Below are 20,032 nucleotides of genomic sequence, written 5' to 3'. Positions count from 1 at the left end.
CCCTTGAAGTTCACAGCACGTTGTCTCCAAGGTTACAAGTTTTGTCTCAAGCACCTCAATGCGCTCTACTTTTCCAGACTTGTTTCTCATGTTACCACTCATAGTACTCACACACACTATGCTCTGATACCAACTGTCACGGACCCCCAAAATAGGACTCAAGTAAAGGTTGTGCGGCACTCGTTGAGAGCTCTCACCTGACGAGTCAGCCAACAATCACATGTTCAAGCCTATAGGCACGATAAACCAGATGAGTCTCAATATTCAAGAGAAACAAGGAACAATATGATATCACACGAGTAATATACTCACATACACAGAATAAGGCTACAACAATCAGGTATATCACAATTTAAGGAAACAAAACACTATAATGAAAAGGACTAGTATTATTCAGATCCAAGAGAATAACCATACAAATCTTAACACAAATAATCATAGATTCATTCTAAATTCCTGGAGAATACAATTAGAACAATATCTCTCTCCCCCTTTTTCCCATTACATTGTCACTCCCTAACACCAAGTGTAATTATCAATTCCTTAAGTCATAAACCAAACACATTCTGTGTACACACAAAAATGCAACTAGAAATTTTTAGATGACGAAAATTAAAATAATTATAATTACAACTAAAATATCTACCATTTTCAAATTTCCTTTTATTATAGGAATACTAAAACATCATATTAAAAATAAAATTTAAAATAATAAATGAAACCTACATAAGGACAGTAAATAGATAACGATCACCTTGCATTCCACGCTGCAAGAAAATGCAGAGCGCAAATTTTATGTGCTAATTAAAAAATGGCAAGGCAATTTACATGTTCTCCATGAGTACCAATAAAACTTCAGGATAAAAAAAAAAAGAAAAGAAAAAAATAGTTCAAGATGTGCAATAGTTTGAGATTGTCATAGTGCCTTGGACTGCAAGTAAAGTGGGTATGTTTGGATTCAACTTGCTAGAGAGAGAGAGAGAGAGAGAGAGAGAAGAAAAACTGAAGCATCATGAAGGATGAGGACTTTGGTGCCACCAAATAAGGAGCAAATTACAAACATTGCCTGTGTTGGAAGTGTATATATTAACCATTCAGGCAAATTGTTATGAACATTATAATACAAGTTCCTTTCCAGCGTGCAGATAACTTGAAATGAAAAGTACAGGCCTGACCTTGAGCCAACAGAATCCTTTCCTCTCAGACAAGTTTAAGGAGCTTTCTTCTGTTTATACATTTTGGCGCAGAAGATGTAAACCAGCATGTTTAAAAAGCTGAGCGCAGCCAAAAGCCAAAAGAAATAATCAAGATGGCCCTCATTCAAGTTATCTGGTATCCACCCAGTCTTCCCGCCTTCAGTTGTCAGCGAAGTTACAATTGTCAGAATCAAAGAGCTCAGGTAATTCCCCAAAGAAGTCGTCAGAAGTGACAATGCACTGCACAAACTCCGCATGGCATCCGGTGATTGGTCATAGAAGAACTCAAGCTGTCCAATGAACGTAAATACCTCTGCAGCACCCAACAAAAAGTACTGGGGTATTTGCCAAAGGATACTAAGTGGCACAGCAACATCTTTATCGACCAAATCGAGTTCTCTTGCGAGCTGCAGTCGCTTGATCTCTACCAGAGCAGCGGCTGACATGCAGATGGCAGAGATGAAGAGACCAATGCCCATTCGCTGCAGCTCTGAGAAACCCCTCTCCTTGCCGGTGAACTTTCTTGCAATAGGGACAATGATCCTGTCATACACGGGTACCCAGAAAATAACGCTAATGACATCAAAAGTTGACAGAGAGGCTGCAGGAATAGTGAAGGAACCAATACTTGTGTCCATGACCATCCCTTGTTCCACAAACATTGTAGACATCTGGGCATAAACAGCTGAAAAAACAATGCCAGTAGCCCAGATTGGAAACATGCGGATTAAAATCTTCAACTCCTCAACCTGTGTGACCGTGCAGAGCCTCCATGGATTAGAGAAGTCTCCACTCTTGGTTTCAGCATCTGTTACAACAGCAGCTTTATCTAGGCACCTGAAGAAGAAAAGCAAAAAAGAGATAAATATGAGCCAAATTTTTAAGATGGACCTAGAAAATATATATAAATTGTTATAGCAATGGTTATAGCAGCCTACATAAGTGTAACTTGCAAATTATCAAATTTCAAGCATAAGAGTAGGATAACTGTTGTCGAAAGAGAGAACAATGAGAACATAAATCTAGGGAATGTCAGTAATATGAGAAATAACAAGACGAACATTTGCATCTTCCCATAAATCATATTTGCGAATCTGTTTAAGAACAATAATGATAAAAGCTACAGGTGCATATGATAAGAGAGAGAAATAGAGAGAATCTTGTGATTGAAAAAGAAGTTAATGATTGCTTATGCTAGCACTAGGAGATGAAGCGAGAATTCATTTAATTCATCGCGTTTTGAAAGCGATAGAAATGATCTCATTATTATTGAGTCCCAAAAAATCATCATATTTTCAGAGCAAGAAATGGGTCAATTACATTTGGTTAAACACTGCCAAGTGACCCACATATGATTCAATATGCAGCATCATTTGATTCATTTGTGGTTATTGTTTTATAGTACTACTGTAGTCAAATGGGGATCCATTTTATTTTGTTGCTTCTATTTATTAGTTATCTTTTGTTTTTTTTTTTTCCCCCTTTTTCTTTCTGGTGGAAGAGGGGACAAAATAATAATCATAGCACACCTCAACTTATGAGTTTAAATGCAAATCACAAATAAAAAATAAAGACTACATTTCTAAAAGACATCGAGACCCCTGACATCTATGTGTGGAAAAAAAAAAAAGGAGTATGGAGAGACAAGATTTATATGCAAGTGAAGAAACTACGATGACCAATCAAAAACTAAAAGATTTGCAAGAGTGCTCAACGGGGTGACAAGGAGAAGGAAGTTTGACAAGGGAGAGGAAAATTACGTAAGCTCATTACTATCTCCAGTTTCCGGCTGCCTTCAATTGCAGGAGTGCTGTTCTGGTGTTTAATACAGGAAATAGTGTCCGTAGGGTAGGGATACCACATTCCACTTAGGGAAAGATGCTGCAACCAAAACCTTGCACACATTTAGGTGAGAGGGCTTCCGCCCAGGTTTTGAAATATATACAGAGGCGTTGCCTAAAAAAAGCTTGCAATAGCAATGCCTCATAAAACAGTGCAGGGAATCCAAATCCAAGGCCCCAACCAGCATTGTCTTGAATCCACACAATAAGACTACTTGATATGAGAGCTCCAATGTTGACAAAAAAATAAAACCAATTGAAGAAAGAGCCCTTCTTTACCCTTTCTCCAGCATCGGTATCATCAAACTGATCTGACTCCAAAAAGATGAAACACACGTTTGATCCCACCAGTACCTAGGCAATGAGATTAGCGCCAGAGAAGAAGACTGAATTGCGCGGAGTTGCTGAAGGGCACACTGAATCCACACAAGCAGCAGGTTTTAATCCAGTAACTGATGCTGAGAGAGTCAATGTGCACATCCCCTGAACCAAACTTATGAACAAAGTCACTCAGCTTCAAGAAAAAATAAAGAGAAGAAGATCAATAAATTAATAAAAAAATTAGCCTTAAACTAAACAAATTATGACTTTAAAAACATAATTTGTTATCCTCTTGGGATTATATACAATATTTGCAATGTCAGTCACTAAGTTTCAATTTAACTAAACCAACCATAATCACACCATGTGCTAGAATCAATCGGAATTTTAAATACCACAATGATTCATGTTCCAAGTAAGATTAAAACAGCTGAATCATGCTCTTCAATTCCACAATATCAAGGGACTCCATTTACATCCTGCCTGAAGTATAGATTCAAGTCCTTTTGTCTTTGTCTTGAATTATCATTATTTTTTTTTATTTTTTTTTAAATACATTTTAAATTAGTTCTATACAGATTTCAGAATTTCTGAGTTTTTAACACACTGAAATTACAGAAATGGTCAATATCACAACAAAATGCCATCAAACTTGTCACTCTATGGCCTCAAAGTAGTTTAGTTGCCGCTTATCCCAACAATGAAGTATTACCAAAAACATAGACAAGGTAGATTTCCAGCAGTAACTCAAGATTCTAAATGACACGCTACCAATCCTATTTTTTTCTAAGCATCAATTTTTTTCTAAATGAACTAAAAGCTTAAAATCTTTGTCAAATAATAAATTGTTAACAACGGGTGATGCACATCAGATCAACTTTAAACTAGGAACAACTACAGATAAGGAATGTCAAATCCATTATAGCCAATTCCATCATTCATTTTTTCGATAAGTAATACCATCATTCATTTTTGTAAAGCAGCAGGCTCAAGTCAAACGTTTGGCTTGCTACAAACTAGGCTCAGGGACTGCAGTCAGTCACTTCCCCTGTGGTCGTCAGCTTCACAAAATTAGCATGCTATTTTAAGTAATAAGCTCAGTTTGTATTTACAATCATATAATTTATCGAGAAAACAGCAATCGTCCAATATCTTCCCCAATACGCATCTGCGAAGACAGCTCCAATGAGTGGTGTAAGGTAGCAAGTGCCTTGCCAAGTTGTAACATTTCTTGCAGCTGAGACATTTCCTTCATGTAGTTTGTTGGTCAGATACGTAACAAGATTAGTTGCAATCCCATAGTAGGCTAGACGTTCGCAACATTCAGTACCTGTTATTTATATTGGAACTGTTAGAATAATACATGGGTTTTCAGATACTGGAAAGCAAGTAAAATTCTTTATTAATCACCTAGAATGAATGGGCATGCTTTCCAGTTCCCGGTATTGGTCTTTAGAACAGGCTTCCCATGAATGTCAACTGAGCCATCTCCAGTGTACTGTCTTTCATTCTGAAAAATACAAACTGAAACATGAGATAGGTGATATAATGCAGAGATTCAATGCCTCTTAGAAAATCAAAGGCCCACTTAGGTGTTGAAAACAATTTTCATTTTCCATTTTATTTTTCCAAAGAATCATAAAAATGTTAGCTAAAATTTTCCGTTTAAAACATTTGTATAAAATAAATTAACAATAAAATGTTTTGATAGTATTTGCTTGTGGAAATAGTTTTGTTTCTCATTCCCGATTTCTCAAATAGTTACCATTTTGTTTTCCAATTTTCTAAATTTATAAAGAATAATTGGGAAACATCATTTTATTATTTTTCTAGATTCCTAACTTCTTAGTATCCACATGGAAGCAAGGAATTTGAATCTTGGACTTTGATTTGTGTGGTGAATTCAGTTTCTTCCAAACACACAAAAATCCAAATCCAAGCCCAAAAATCCATGATGCCAAGTAATACCTTATATAATTTTTGGAAAAAAATTGAAATTTTTTAAAAATAAATTTAAATTTTTATAATTCTTTGGGAAACTAAAAATTGGAAAACGGAAAACGTTTTCCACAACTAAATCAGCCCTAAACCTTTGCTGAGCAAAAAATTCATGGAATGATTTACATTAGCATAAAAATATCTCGTAAACACATGACATTAAATATGACTAATAATCATAAAAGATCCACAAACATTATAACATGAAACATAAAGCTCTCTATATTATATCCATGTAATCGTACTAAAATCATACACAAATACTGCTAAACTGTAATCGCATAAATAATGTGCTACCAGTGATCATATACCAATTCTGAAGCACCAGTTGCAAAGAAACAGGAATAAACATGTCATATATGAATGTGTACAGGTGTTTCCTTTTTGGACTGCAATATACATGTGCAAGTGTCTGTCTAAGAGAATAATTTTTTTTTTTCCTGATACAAGAAGAACTTTTGATAGAATAGGAGAAAAATTAAAACACTTCAAATAACAGGCTGTCCTCCTGAAACAAAAACAAAGCCAACCTTAAAGAAGACCCTACATGGATCCATCACCCTCCCTTGAAAAATTTAAGAATTACACTCCAACTAAAAGCACAACATAAAAAATCTCTAAAGTATTTTCGCTTCCCTATGATTCCAAATCCTAAACTTTGAAGGAATAAACCTTCAAAGAAGCAACATTCCAATACTCCCCAAACAGACCAAAAGCCTGCTCCAATTCCCTTAAGAAAAGGGCAATGCCAAAATAAATGACCATTGCTTCACTGCTTTAAAAGCAAAAGAAAGCATACATTCGAGACAAGGCTGTTGAGGCCTGAGGGTCTTTTAACCTGAAGCGAATGATTTACTTTAAGCCTGTCAAGAACTGCCAACCAAATATTGGTCCTAAGTTTAGATGAAGTTTTCAAGATTTGCATATCAAGGAGTAAAATGCAAAGCAAGAGCAAATAGCATTATGAGTTAAGAGATTTAATTATTCCAAAATGATTTGCAAGAAAACTTCCCTGATCCATCCAAAACCCCAATTCTGATCAGAATGATAAGAAGGAAAAAAAAAAAAAGAATCTATCACCCCCAAGAGTTGGAGCAACTCCCTACCTTCCCTCTCATTCAAATTACTCACAGAAAGAAATTTCAAAACACAATAGACCCTTGGAGAACCAAAAAGTTTGAAACAAAAAAAGACAGCCAATTCACAAATCCTCCCAAGAACAAACTCCCTCTGCATTACCCACGTGAATTCTACCTCAAAGAAGGAATAAATGTGAAAATCAGAGAAATGAACTCCTAGAGACTCCTATGAGTAGCATCAATAACTTTGGTATCCCATCCATTCTACTGGAATTCAAATTTGCTGCCTATCACCATCTGCCACATGGATCCAGGCAAACACCTTCACTCTTCAGCTCACAAACCCTATCCCAACTAACCAAACGGTCCTTGCACAAAAAATAAAAATAAAAATATCGTAAGTTATTTTAACTTCTAAATTCTTAGCAACGCTAATGAGAACATGAAAAGAAACATAAAAAAAAGAGGAATAAACAACAAAGAGCCTCCCTCCCCACCCAAAAGCATCCAATCTCCCAACTACCTTTTCTTGGACATGGTTTGGAAAGGACACAATTAGGATTACCACCTAAAGGAACATCTAAATACATAATGGTCCAACTATAAGCAACACCACACCCTGCCAATTCCAAAAGCTTAAAAGCCTTGCACTAAATTAATACACACTAAAACACACTTAAAGAATATTTTTAGAGTAAATCAAGAATTTTATCTCTTGATTTGAGAAGCAATAGATATTCTCTTTATAACTAAAGCACAATAAATCAACAATTTTTATCACACAAGCACATTGCCTCCTCTTTCCTGAAATTGAAGATGTAATCCCAAGAGGGGGGTGAATCAGGTATTTAAAAATTATTTAGCGAAATTTTAGTTTAATTTAAACCTTTTAAATTTATGCCAATCACAACCTCACTTCAATATCAATCACAATATGCTAATCAGCGAATGTACTATACCAATCGACAATCCTAAATATATATGAGGAACTGAAAATACAATCCGAATTTTTACCTTCAGCAATTTTAGCAATCAATCCTGAACTCCTGCCACAACCACGTAATTTTTATGACAAGAATTCAGTAATGAAAATCAGAAAATTTAGATGATTATGCTTTGAATAATTTAAACAAACACAATAGATTTATCTCAGTCAACCACAATCAGATTCAAGTATCAGCACTAATTTGAATTTTCAGCAAGAAATATGAACCAACAACTCTCCAAGAAACCAATTTATTTGCTTGAATCAAACATAATCAAGAATCAGCGTTAAGCGAATTTCCCAACAAATTCAGAACTTACATGCAGATTATAAGGTGCTAAATTTAAAGAGATAAGGAAGAAGAGCGAACACCGCAATTTTTACAAGGTTCGGCTTACTGCCTTTTCCTTGCCTCAAGCAACTTGCTGTGAGGATTTCCTTTACCACTTCGTTCAACAGGTGAAGTATCCCTCTCTCCGTTGGAAGGTGGAGACTCCTCTCTAACGAGAACACCCTCTCTCTAGGCAACCATTCAAAACCCTGAACCATCAAAGTTTGCAAAAACAGCAATACAAGACATTCGTACCAGATAAACACTCTCAGTAGAGCGGAATTTGTACAAGTTTAAAGCACTATATACTTTAGATAATCAATATAGAATTGAAGCTCACAAGAAATCTAAAGAATTCTGATTGTAGAATGAAGATTTAAGAAAATCAAATCAGAATTTCTTCTAGGTATTTCAGCAAAAGCTCACAGCAAATTTTCAGAGAGTATAACAAGAGTAGAACAAGAATTTGAATAGTATGTGAGAGTATTGGTTGCCCTAATTTACGAAAAAGTAATCTTCATATACAGTAGAAAACTATCATACCGTTTTTCCCAAGTATGGAAACTCAAACATTCGAATTTGGAAAGAAAAATCCGCATTGTTAGAAGTTTAAAACATAGACTTCAGTCGCATGAACCATGAGGTTATTTGCCTGAACTTATTTAAAATAGAGCACCAGAACAGATTAGCAGTTCAGTCGCCTGATCCTATTATGTTCTCTTATTAACACTGACAGTAGCATATCAGTTGCCTGACCACTATACTACTTAGTGTCTTTCACATTTTGATTCCAAAACTTGTTTCTGTTAACTTTGAAAATGTATTTTAGACCTTGCAAAAATATTTTCATGTTTTAAATTAGGTCTCTAAGTCCAGAATAAATCCTAAGAGCTTCAAATGCAATATTGAAATTAGAAGTACTTACATGAGACTATAAAAGGATAACTACAACAAAATTCCTAAATCTTCATTTCGAATAGCTTCAATAATTATTTGAGGTTTGATCAATTCTTCAATATGCTTCATGTTCCCCATGACTTGTAGCTTTAAGTCTAAGCTTCATTCAATCTCTTCAAGTAAGATCACTTTACTTTGTAAGATACTTGATTCCTTAAACTTAACTTGAAAGCACACTTAGTAACCTTAATTTGTTATCATCAAAACGAGATTAAGCCTTGTTAGACCAACATTTCCCTCTCTCTACCACAAATGGCAACCAGTCCTCATTTAAACCAAAGACATAAAATGTGCACGTTAATACAAAAGGCCACAACCTTGCATTTGCGTGTCTTACCCATACTCCCCTTTTTATGTTCACCTCATCTTTTAAACCCTCCCATAACATTATAATACCCTTTAAAAGCAGTCATTCAATAAACAAAACACAATCAGCAAAACAAAACAGCTAAGCTGTAGTCAGGGATCTCAGGTAAGAGTTCAGGTTCATAAGCAAAAGGTTTCACACCATGGATTGACCTAAATTGACATTAGTACATCCAAATTCCAATCAGCCAGAGTTACAACAAGTAACAACCTAATTCACACTATCAATATGTTAATAAAATACTACATTCTTGAAAATACTTTGCCAAGTGAACCTAACATGTACCTTCAAAAAGGAACTAGGAAGAAACCATAGTTAAAAAAAAAATGCCTTTTAAAAGGAAGGGGGAGATTATCATCATAACCACTCCTAGAATATAATTATCCCTTTTTTGTTGGGATAATAATATTTAATAAGAGGAAAATCAATGAGCCTCAAATATTCAACAAACCTGAATGAATTCAATTCTTAATCTAAACAGCAGTTTACTCCAGACTCCAGAGGTCATCAACTATTGTACAACATAAGTGGCATATAACTGGAGAAATCAAAATTCATAATCAAATAGTTCCATGGTAAGAATGGGCAACCATGGAAGGACCATCTGCTATTGCACAGTATCAATACATATCATTCCTTACGGCATCATTCCATGCTACTATATTACTTGCAGCACTAAAAGCCCAATACAAATCCTGAAGAAGATACTGGGCAAATAGAAGTCCTGTACTACAGATCAAACCACATACCAGTAACCAATGCAAATGACTATTGTTGGAGGAGAAGCAGCATCCTCAAAACCAAGAATCTTTAGCGGAAGAAGAATACGCAACTCCAAAACCAGCCCATAACCACAGTTAGTTGCTGAACTTAAAACGGATTTTCAATAGTCCACATATACGCCCAACAATATCACAAAACAGTAGCATTGCTAGAAACAGTTGCTGAACAAAATATTGACTTTCAATAATCCTCAAATTTGACAGTTGGCGTGGCAGTAGGCTTTGCTTCTATAACTGCCTTCCCAGCCATTGCAAAAGCTGAGAGAGAATGATAAGGGGCACACAAACAATGTGATTGTGTGGTTATGGGATTTGGCAAGCACGGGCAAGCAAAGCCATTCAGTCTTAAGACCTACCACGATCAATCTAGTACTTACTGATTGGCATGGCGGTAGGCTTTGCTTCTATGACTGGCTTCCCAGCCATTACGAAGACAGAGAGAATGGTAAGGGGCACACAAACAATGTAATTGTGGAGTGATGTGATTCACCAAGCTGGGGCAAACAAAGCCCATCCGGCCCTAAGACCTACCATGATCAATTTAAGTGCTGTTTCTCTCGTCTCAAAAGACAAATTATCCTCTACAAAATTATAGAGTAAGAACTTAGTTAAAATGTCTTCAAAAATATGTTTTTGATATTTTAAACGTTTTTCTCTTATATAAAATATTAACACCCGAATCTCTCTTGCATCCTCAAAAGTATTATTTGCTCTTTATTACTTAAGCTTTATCACTTTAATCAAATATATTAGAATGCACAATTGATGCTGCAACAAACAGAAATAAGGCAAAATGAAAATTCAAAATATTTTTTAAAAATAAACTTTTTTTCAAAAAGGAAATTTTATCTTTTTTTTTCCCTCAGATATTAGGTTATGAAAATTGATTCAAATAGAGCTTCATGTTGATAATATGTTTGTTCCACACTTTCACATAATTTTTCTCTTCATGAATTGTTTCTGTTTTATTTTATTTCACTTTATTGCATATATACATGCATTTTTGTTTACATAGTGCATGCATTTGTTTCCATTTTTGAGTGCAATAAATTTTCTTAATATTTTATTTTTTAATTATTTAGAGAAAAAAAACCACTTCATTAAAGCAAGAACAATGACAATTTCAGAGGAAAAGGCATCCTAAAAATAAAAATTAAAAAAATTACAAATTTAAAAAAAAATAATTTACATGCCTTCAGTACCTATGGATATCGGACAGCAAGAGACCTTCAAAATTCCCAAAATAATGAACCCAAATGGAAGCCAAAAAAGTAGCTGTCTCCCATATCAAATTCATAGTTGTCTTCTCATCTTAAAAAATTCTAGCATTCCTTTCAAGACAAAGTGTCCACACGGGAGCAAAAACTGCACATTACAAAAAGTTCTCCATTTTCTATCCCTTCCAAAACCCCAAAAGTGCACCGCTACAAATTCATAAACAGTGTACTGTGCCACCCAAGCCTCATCAAGGCAGGAGAACAAGTTGTTCCACAAATACTTCCCCACCCCACAAAGCCAAAACAAATTACAATTAGTCTCGTTCACCTTATGTCGCTTCATGCATACATCTGGCCTGAGAGCCTTGTGAGGCCTCCTAGCCTAAAGCAAGGATTTGTGTTAATCTTGTTGAGAACCAAAGTCCAAATGAAAGATTAAATTTTAAAAGGGACTTTAGGTTTCCCCACAACTTCATCCAGTTAAAATGAATTGGGGCTTAATGATTTTATAAGATGAATGAAAAAAGATTTTGAAGAAAAGGACCCTAAAGAATCCCCAATCCAAAGCCCAGCATCCCCCCTTGTGTTAGGATTGAAGGAATTTAGAACACTCAACAAACAAGTTCATCCACCTCTCTCCCCTTGAGACTCTTGAAAAAATGGAAGTCTCATGACACAATGTCCCCCCACTCCCCCCCAGAAAAATAGAATTATTAAATTGGTGCTTTATGGATTGAAGTTCCATGACATAGTTGCTTTTTAATCTTAGGTGTTGAACCAACAATTTCTAAGGGATAAAGTGTTTTCAAAAATTTTAAAATGAAAAATTAGTACAAGTAGAAAAATTGATCTTACAAATAAATTTAAGATTAAGTTTTATCTATAATCATATTTATACTTTTAATAAATAAAGATAAAAGCTACACTCTTTTTAATACACAGAAGGTATTCCTTAGCTAAAAAAATAAGTTAATTAACCTCTAAAATTGCAAATAAAAATGCGAAAAAAGAATGAAACTCTAATCATAGTAAACAAAAATATTCAAAAAGAAACAGGAAACAAACATGCACCAAGATCAATGACTTCTAAAGCTTAGCCTAGAAAATAAAAAAGAAAATGCACAAGTTCAACTACAATAAAGCACATAAAAATTGTTCCCATTATTAGAGACTTAAAAAAAAAAAAAAAACTTTCTAAAACATGAAAAATATATGTGGAATTCTGATCGAGCCATCTGCAACTGCAAATAAATGGATGCCTCTATACAAAAAATTATGATGGCATAATAAGAACTATACAGAAAGGTACTGGGCTTTACGTTTTTTTTTTTTTAAGAAGGCTAAAATGTCATAATAATGCCCAGTAACATCTCTATAAAGCCCTAGATGACATGAATTAAGGTTAGAATTGATTCACAAAATTGAAGAGGGCGAGAATGGAATAATTATTATCAAGGATCTAATAGTTCAAAATTGGTGCTAAATCCCATTACAGAAATGTATATTCCCATACTATTCCAGGTTGGTTGAATAGCACCAACTTTTGCATAGTGATAAAAACGCTTTCATTTATTTTTTAAAAAAAGAAATTATAATCTCTATGCAATACCTATTCTGTTCCACTCTATTCCATTCTCCAAATGAAACCTACCAATAAATGTTTGGACCAAGAACAGACAGATTTTCAGCATTTAACCTGTAGATGGAAGTCGAGACAGACATTTATTAGTAGCCCCAAAAGATATCAAACCATTCAAGGATACTAATTTTCCTATGATTTGACTTTTGGGTTTTATATTTCAATTCATTAACACCGAAAGCATTTTCCAAATCTATACCGTGTAGATCAATAGGCACCCAGACTTAAATTGTACACCAAATTTAAGCGAAGAAAAAGGTCAAGATCAAAAAAGAAAAACACAAGCAGCTGCATAGAGATGGTCTGGGTCGAACCTGAAGAAGCCGACCCTCTAATAGCTGTGTTACCTCTTCCAGAGAACCCATCTGTCAGAGACTCAGAATCAACAACCTCTCTCTTTCTTATACTCTCTGTATATATGGAACTAATATTTAAGGCAGATTGCGCAGCACAACCGGAACATGACGTTATGATTCCTGAAAGTTTTTTCCTACAGCGAAACTATATCGGATAGTGACAAAAATAAGTCAATATCTAGCTAGTGATTCGTGAATGAGTTCAGATCATTCATTCAAAGAGGCTTTTTCTCCATTCCATAGGATTGGAATGAACGCCTTCAAGTGGAAGTAAAGCGAGGTTTAACACCTTATGAATCCAAAGAGAATTTATAAAAAGAATAGAAGGATAGAAAATCACATATCTCCTTTTTTATTTGAGATATTTGAAGCCTAAGTTAAGCCTTTCACTTGATCTAAAGGGGAGTTATTTTTCAATAAGGAGAGTATTTAATCCTCTACTTAATTTATTTCTACTTATTTTATGAATTTTGATATGTCGAAGCATTTTGATTTTTTTTTTTAAAAGATTATGACCAATGTTTTATAATTTTTCCATTTTATTCATGTCAAAAATGCATGTTAGAAGAAGTAGGACTTGCTTTTATCTTGATAGCATAGAAGAAAACATGTTTAAATATCAAAAATGACATGTTTATGGATGTTGATTTGCAGGCAATCAATTGGCCCATGCCAGTAGTCGATCGATCCTTTTTCTCTTTTGAAAAAATTAATCGTTGGTCACCAACCAGGCGATTGACCCTTGTAAGTAGTTGACATGCCAAATATTGAGAATGCTAGTATTTTCTTCTTCTTTTTTTTTTACACTTTTTCTTGATTCTATAAAATTGCAAATGGTTTAGGGTCTCTACGCTTAGTAGAACACGTATGATTGAATTTGAATGTTATTTTATTAGAGTTTTTCAAGGTTTATCTACAAAATATCAAATTTTCTTCAAGAAATAGATTTGTGTGAAATTTTCGCAAAAGCTTCAATACTTCAACAAAGTTTTCAAAATATTTTAGAATCATACATTCATGATGTGGTGTTTGAATGTGTTCCAACCTTTTTCAAATAATGTCAAAGTGGGTTTGTGATTCTTCCTTTAAAAATCCACATTTTTCAAATTAGATTTTAGGATTTTCCTTACAAAGAAACCAAAGCATCTTTTTGGGAAATTTAACATTTTAATGAATCATTTATGATGTGGCTGTTGAATAGATTTAAAATTTCTTCTCTAAAAAAGTAAATCAAGAGTTCTCAAATTGGATTTCATGGGTTTCCTTTTAAAGAAACCAAATCATTCAAAATTCAAGAGTTTGACAAAATAAACTAAGAAATGTTTTAATATTAAGTAAATATTTTTTATTTTTTGGAACTACATATGACTCGATTCTGTAGTGAATGGTCTATTCCCAAGAAGGGGAGTGAATTTGATATTTAAAAAATTTCTTTCTAGGTTAAGTGTGTTTAATTTTAAACCACAACCAGTATTACATAACTTAGGGTCTTTCTATGCCAACACCAATACCACAAAAATAAACGTATACAGATCTTTGAAATAAATATAACAATCACAACAAATTTAATATAAGCATACGAGTGCGGAAATTAAATAGCGTAGGGAAAGAATAATAGAAACAATATTTTTATCGAGATTCGGCCAATACTGCCTACATCCCTTCCTCGAGCCAACTAGCTAGAGGATTTCACTATATGCTCACTTAATCAGGCGGAGCGACGTCGTTTATAATACTCCTTACGAGGCGGAGTCTCCTCAACTCACTTACGGGCAAAGTCAAACCATTTCGCCTTACAGGGCAAAGTCTTCCCAGTTCAATTATGGGGCTGAGTCGAACTTGTTCTCCTTACGAGGTGGAGTCTCCATAGTTCACTTACTAGGCGAAACCAAACCAATTCTCCTTACGGGGTGGAGTCTCCCTCACTAACTTACCGAGTGAAGACAAACCAGTTCTCCTTACGAGGCGGAGTCTCCTCAATTCAAAACACCAGTCTGAGCCAAACTAGTTCCTCCTTACAGGGCGGAGTCTCCCTAACTCAATTTACCAGCCTAAGCCAAACTAGTTCAAATAATATTTTCCATACAATATAAATGCTTCTCAGAAAGCAGAGATGTACAAATATGAAGCTCTAAAATGCACTCTCAAATTATATGTGTTTAAGTTCAGTAGAGTATGAGTATTTTTCTCAATATGATTTTTGCAATCTTTGAATAAAATGTATATGATAGAAACTTCAAAGATTTAAACTCAAGTAGATATTTCTCCAAAAATATATTTTAATAAAAAAATAGGAGGACCTAGGGTTTTGCTTTCAAAACAATTTTCCCAAGAACAAAATACAGGAGACCTTTCAAGCAAAGATATGTAGTTGAAAATATGCTCAAGGTACTTTTGACATACCCAAAGATTTTTCCAAAAATGATACTCAAAAATATGGCTCAAGGGAAGCTAGGGTTTTTGCTTAAAAATATTTTTGCAATAAAAACACAATCAGCTTTTGAATCTTGCAATGGGATGCTTAAAGATTCACAAGCTACAAAAATTTCCCCAAAAATATCTATCAAGAAAATATATAGGAGAAACTTTAAACTTACTCTCAAAATATGATTTTCAAAATAAAAGTTTGAGAGAGAGTAAGTGCCTTTGATGTTAAACTAAATGCCCAAGTAAAATAAATGCTCTCTTTCAAAAAGGTTTTTTTAGAGGAATAAGAGAGAGAGAGAGAGAGAGAGTAAAATCAAGCGCAAAATTTTTTGAGGATTTTCAATCTAATGATTAGTTAATAAAAGAGTTGTGAGGTGCTATTTATAAACTTTCTAAAAATATGACCATTAGGAACACGATGGGTACTATTTAATTTGTTTAATTACAAACTAATGACTGTTTTGAGCTTAAAATTTAGCCAACCTGAGAGGTTCGGTCGACTGAGCAAGGAGTCAGTCGACTAACCTTAGGCGATCTTCCAAACCTTCATGGGTTCGATCGGTTGTCCTTGAAGGCCGGTCGACTAGGCATGTTTTGTTCTTCCATGACTGGTCGACTGAACTTTTAAATATGACTAAAAAAATGAGGTCCGATCAACAGGTGAATGCACCGGTCAACTGGCCTTAAAGCGTAATTCAAATTTCCCAAGGTTCGGTCGACTGAGGAAACTTAATTAAAAAAATGATCGGTCGACTGAGCTTTGTAAAATTTTGACTTTTGGCCTAAGGCATGGTTGGTCGACTAAGCTAAATAAAGCAGTGAGGGCCCGGTCAACCGAGCTCTTTCTAAAAATGAGTTTTAACCCAGTTATTCCAAAAACCTATATATGGTTTTAATTTTTTAAAAAATGGTTTTTGATGAAAGTGTTGGTCCCTAAGGTCTGTCTACGGTCTATGTTCGAGCTTAGCATCATTTCATGTGGAGCGTGCATTATTATAGATAGATCTAAATGCAATTACAAATAAGAAACATGTCTTCCTCTTTTTCTTTTGCTCTTCATTTTTCCATGGAATACGCTAGGAGTATAAGCTTTAAGTCCTTCATTCGCTGCCATGTTCAGTCCACTTATATGTGTGTTGAATTATAATCATGTTCACATGCTAAATATGCACATAAGATACTTATGCTTTGTCAGCATCAAACCGAAATCGGATTTAAAAAGTCAACAATATCCCCCTGAAAAGGTTCTTCTTAACAATATGCATAAATTAAAAGATAAGCAATGTAACTCAAGCATATCAAAAGATATAAAATATTTCAAATAATCATGCATTTAGTTTTAGCATTAAAGCACATTAAAGCTTAGATATTTACCCTATTTTTTTAAAAAAAAAAATTGTCCTATCAAAAATTCACCCTCTATAAAATTTTTTCCCTTTTTGGCATAAAATCATTTATCATTTTGCTCATAAAATTTCCTCCCTTTTCGCATAAGAAAAAGGGTTAGGCTAAGTATAAAAACAATTTGAGCATTTAAAAAAAAAAATAGCTTAAAAGAGAACTCCCTTTTTTTGTATAAAACTTAGGCATAGTGTTGACTTTTTGAGTCAGATCACTGTTTTGATACTGACAAAACATAATTATCTCATGTGTGCATTTAGTATTTGAATAGGTCTATATCTTAACATGCACATATGGTAAAGGAAAAATGGAATCCAGAAGGGACTTAAAGAATACATCATCTGGCGGTATTCCATGGAAGACAGAGAGTAAAGAAGAAGAAGAAATATTGTTTTAATTTGTAATGCATTTAGGACTATCTGTATTAATGCATATCTTGCATGATGTGGATGGATGTAACGCCCCAAAAATAATTATTACAAGAGGATGAAGTGATTTAATAATTATCTGTAATAATAATTGGCCCTAAGATACTTCCAGTCTTTTGGTGGATGATTGTATATATATAATTTAGCGGATTTAATAGAACTTTAGTATTGTGGTTTATTGGATGATTGTATGTAAATTACGTTTCCTGCTGCTTAGGTGTCAGAATTTTTTGGCAGGTATGTCCTCGGTACCCACGGGTCTGGGTGGTCCATTGATGTTATGTTTTTATGTGAAAAAATATATTGTAAAATAGGCAAGTTCTTACAGTTTGGTATCAGAGTTAGGTTGCTAGGTTCTGTAGATTTTAGAGTGCAGTGTAAACAATACCAGAGTTAGGAAAAGAATTTGAGGTTTTGTTCTGCAGTCTAGAGGCAGGACTTCCGTGGTAGTTTCTGTGTCTTTCCTGGGGTGACGATTTCATGAAAGTCATAGTAAACTATTACCGGGTTGTGTTTCTAAAGTGGAGGGCTAAATCTTGAATTAAGATAGGAATGTCAAGATAGGAGGATAATATGAGTTTTGGGTTAGATATGTAAATTATAAGGACAGAGTCCCTAAACTATGTTTCTATCTTTTCAGGATGGACCCTGGTGGTAATAGTGCTCATGCGAGTGGCAGTGATGGACTAGGGCCCTCGGGTGGAGGAGGAGGTGATCCAGACACTGGATTACATAGTGTAGCTCAGCAGGTCATGGCTGAGATTGCACTAAGCTCCAGAGAATAGGGGGCTCGTCTGCAAACCATGGGTGCATGATTGAGAAATTCACTAAGATGAATCCTCCGGCTTTTACAGGGGGAGTTGATCCTGCAGTTATTGAGAACTAGATGCAAGAAATAGAGAAGGTTTTGGCGGTGCTACAGTGTACTGAGGAGCAACGGGTTCTATTCGCTACTTATAAATTGATAGGAGAGATAGAGCGCTGGTGGACTGCTGTGAAACTCTTGGAAGAGTAGAGGACGACGCTAATAGCTATGACGTGGGACCGATTTATAGAATTTTTCTTTGATAGATACTTTTCAGCCACTGTCAGAGAAGCTAAAGTGGAGGGGTTCCTGAATTTGAAATAGGGACAATAGTCAGTCTAGCAATATGCGGCAAGGTTTATAGAATTGTCTCGCTTTGCCCCGTTTATTATATTTGATGAAGTAAGGAAGGCAAGATAGTTTGAAAGAGGGTTAAGGTGAGATATCTACAGACAAGTTATGGTATTGAAAATATTGGATTTTGTTGAGTTGGTAGATAGAGTCGCTTTGGCTGAGGCCAGTAAGCGGATGGGTGTTAAGGAGCAAGGACAGAAGAAGAGGTCCACACCTTCAGGCTTTCAGTAGGGTTCTGGTCGGGGCCAGTGGAGGAGAAGAAATTATGGTAGAGGTTAGAGGCAGGAGTCTAGGGGTTATGAGGTTCAGGGTGTGTAGACCTACCCTGTATGTCAGACATATGGAAAGAGACATCTGGGAGAGTGCTGAGCGAGGAGAGGCATATGCTATCGCTGCGGCGGATCGGGGCATATGGCACAGGATTGTCCTACACCAACTGGTACAGCTTCTGCTCCCAGGAAATTCAGGGGAGGTTACCGGGCGTCCCTTGGAGGGCAGTAGAGGAACGTAGCCTCGGTGAGGGTTTAGACTCTAACGCCAGGAGATGCTGAGACTGCCATAGACGTAGTGACAGGTACCCTTACTGCATTATTATGCCATGCTATTGTTTTATTTGATTCGGGTGCTACTCATTCTTTTATGTCTGCAAATTATATTAAATTGTCTAGTGGTGAGACCCAATCATTAGAGGTAGAATTTTCTATAACTACACCATCAGGGTCAGTGGTGAGGTGTTAAAGAGTGCTCAGGGGTTATCTGGTAGAAATTCAGGGGAGAGTGTTACCAGCTGACCTGATTGTGTTAGATATGCATGGGGATGTAATACTGGGTATGGATTGGTTGGCAGCTAACTATGCTAATATTGATTGTCATCTGAAAGAGGTGATTTTCAAACCACCAGGTAAGCAAGAATTCAGACTTGTGGGGGGTCCCAAGTGTGCTCTCCACCTCAGTTAGTATCAGCCATACAGGCGAGAAAACTGCTCTGGGATGGATGTCAAGGGTTTATGGCCTTTGTAAAGGAGGTGTCATAAAATGAATTGAAGTTTGGCAGCACACCAGTGGTTAAGGAGTTTTTAGACGTTTTTCTAGAGGAGTTGCCAGGGTTGCCTTCCGATCGCAAGGTAGATTTTGCTATCGATCTACTTCACGGGACAACACCGATCTCGAAAGCTCCTTACCGTATAGCTCTAGCAGAGTTGGGAGAATTAAAGGACCAGCTGCAAGATCTGCTGAATAAAGGATTTATAAAACTTAGTGTTTCACCCTGAGAAGCTCCAATGTTATTTGTAAAGAAGAAAGATGGGTCTATGAGTATGTGTATAAACTATAGGGAGATAAATAAGGTAACCATTAAGAACAGATATCCTCTACCCCGTATAGATGATTTATTTGATCAGCTCCAGGGTACACGAGTTTATTCCAAGATTGACCTCAGATCAGGTTATCATCAGGTGAAGGTAAAAGTAGAAGACGTCTCAAAGACAGCTTTTAAGACTAGGTATGAGCATTATGAATTTCTTCTTATGCCTTTTGGTTTGACGAATG

The 20,032-nt window shown here is 35.4% G+C and overlaps 1 pseudogene; it reads right to left on the bottom strand.

Moving 5' to 3' along the window:
- Positions 1 to 1,032: 1,032 nt before the first annotated feature.
- LOC131153047 (protein NRT1/ PTR FAMILY 8.3-like) lies at positions 1,033 to 13,325 on the bottom strand (annotated as a pseudogene).
- Between the last annotated feature and the right edge of the window lie 6,707 nt (positions 13,326 to 20,032).

Source organism: Malania oleifera, chromosome 4 (assembly GCF_029873635.1).
Source record: "Malania oleifera isolate guangnan ecotype guangnan chromosome 4, ASM2987363v1, whole genome shotgun sequence".
NCBI classification, from domain to species: domain Eukaryota; kingdom Viridiplantae; phylum Streptophyta; class Magnoliopsida; order Santalales; family Ximeniaceae; genus Malania; species Malania oleifera.
This window is presented reverse-complemented; position numbering and strand designations above follow the sequence as displayed.